This window comes from Hemitrygon akajei, unplaced genomic scaffold, assembly GCF_048418815.1.
Source record: "Hemitrygon akajei unplaced genomic scaffold, sHemAka1.3 Scf000105, whole genome shotgun sequence".
NCBI classification, from domain to species: Eukaryota; Metazoa; Chordata; class Chondrichthyes; order Myliobatiformes; family Dasyatidae; genus Hemitrygon; species Hemitrygon akajei.
Genome location: NW_027331991.1, coordinates 2,490,230 through 2,492,370, shown reverse-complemented (window position 1 = coordinate 2,492,370; position 2,141 = coordinate 2,490,230). Strand labels below are relative to the sequence as shown.

At 41.5% G+C, this 2,141-nt stretch overlaps 1 pseudogene; it reads right to left on the bottom strand.

Annotated features, from left to right (window-relative positions):
* Window positions 1-397: 397 nt before the first annotated feature.
* On the bottom strand, window positions 398-1,555 carry LOC140723238 (N-acetyllactosaminide beta-1,3-N-acetylglucosaminyltransferase 3 pseudogene; annotated as a pseudogene).
* Window positions 1,556-2,141: the final 586 nt, after the last annotated feature.

Genomic DNA, 2,141 nt, shown 5'->3' with positions numbered 1-2,141 from the left:
GACATGTAAGAAACGGCAAGAAAAAAATACACAGATATAAATGTAACTACAAATGTTATTGGTGGCTTATTATACAAATGCCCCAAGTGAAGATGCTGTACCTATCTGTACGCAATGCAACAAGGACTGCTCACTTGGAATAACTTTACAATTGACTTAAATTGTGGTGCTCCTGTCAATATTGTAATGTCATTATGGGTGCAGTAAGAATTAGGCTGAGTGATGACACCTGACAGCTTTACAAATATTTGTAGAATGTAGAAAGGCACCAACTCTATGAATTAATGTACACTCCAATATAATTTCGGAATTAACCTTCTTACATTGCATAAACAACTGATTAACACATGTTTACAAACTGTATTACATTCCAACAGTTGTTACATTCTCTCATGACTCATGCGGTCCTTTTCGTGGATGCAGACTTCTGGGCAGCATGAGCACATTTCAGATTGGCATCATGCACTGCATCCCACATCAATAGCAGTTCGAAAGGCCGAAAACGGTGCACTAGCAGCAACTCACGGTAATAGCAAGGATTGAAAGAGTCATCTTGGGTTGAAGGAACCCTGACTCCAGCTGTCCTGAATCCGCTATGGGAGCGTGGGGCTAGTCCAGTCTTGGCCAGACACATCCCCCAAAAGACATCATCAATGGGGTATAGTTCAAGGTCTTGGGCTATCTGGTAAATGATGTGAGCTGTATACACAGACATAAGTATGCCCGCTCCACTAACATATGGTGGGTACGACTTGATGGTGGTCACTATTTCTGGCACATAATACTTGCTCGACTTCTGGCGATTGGGCCCAAACCCATAAACGAGATGGCCCACAAACAGGTGTTGGTGAACCTTCATGCCTAGCAAATAATCAACCATGTTATCGGTGTTGGCAAAGACATCATCATCTCCATTGAAGATGAATTTAGCTCTGGGGCAAAATTCACTGACCCACTGCAGCAACTTGTATTGTTTGAGGGTGAGGTTGAAAAAGGTATCCAAGAAATTCCATTGTAAGACATCTCTGTGTTCTCTGTTTTCCATGGCTAAAAGCTGATTCAATTTCCTCCTTTCCTTTTGGTCAGGAGAGACACCAGAGATAAAGACTCTCTTAATTAGGACCCCATTGAATTCGCGTTCTTTGCCCCAGGTCTTCCTTACCACTTCCCGCCGATCCTGGTTGAAAGGGTGAGATTTGATCACCAGGAGCAGGAAGACATTCTGAGATCCTTCTCGACCACCACATTTGTCTGGGGCATTTAGAATCATGTCAAATTCTCGACAGTGTTTATACATCAAGAAGTTTTTTATGTGCTCTTTCTCTTGATCAAATGAGGACAGGTGCAACAATGTCGTGTTCGCGTGGCACTTTGGCTTGAGCACTGATTTAGTTGCATCAGCAGTAACAACCTTGGGCAGGTCATTGCGATGAAAGGTTTCTGCAAGATCATCAGTCTCTCGACGTTGGTCATTATCCCAGAACACGAAGAACAATCCCAGAGTAAGCAAAACACCCAGCAATACTTTCTCATTGAATCGCCGACGTCTACGCATCTTTCACCTGAAATAGAGAAAACAATATGGATTAATTCAAAGAAAACTTTACATTTACATGATGCTTGAGAAGAATGGGAAGTTTAAACTGTAATGAGTTTCACTAATGCTTTGTAATATTGACCTCAAAATGGTGATAAGGTAAGGAATAGGGAAGGCCCTACACACTGTTGAAAGTTTAATTAACCTGAAGCATTCCATCCCAGCAGAAAAAGAAATCTACCTATAGGATACCATCTCTGTCATTAAACTGAAAATCGCATAGTTTTTTTCTGGGCCTTAAAGGTATATGATTCCAAAGGGTTTATTCCACCTCGCTTCACAGGTCTCATCACTCCTCCCGGGGCTTAAACTGAACTGAGACATAGAGCAATATAGCACAATGCAGACATTTTGGCCCATGATGTTGCACCGAACTTTTAATCTGCTCCAAGATCAATTGATCCCTACTCTCTCAAACAGCTGTCCATTTTTCTTTCATCCATGTGTTTATCTAAAAGCCTCTTAAATCTCACTGATGCATCTACCCTTATCACTACCCAGGCTGTGCATTCCATACAGCCACCATTTTCTTTTTTTTTTTAAA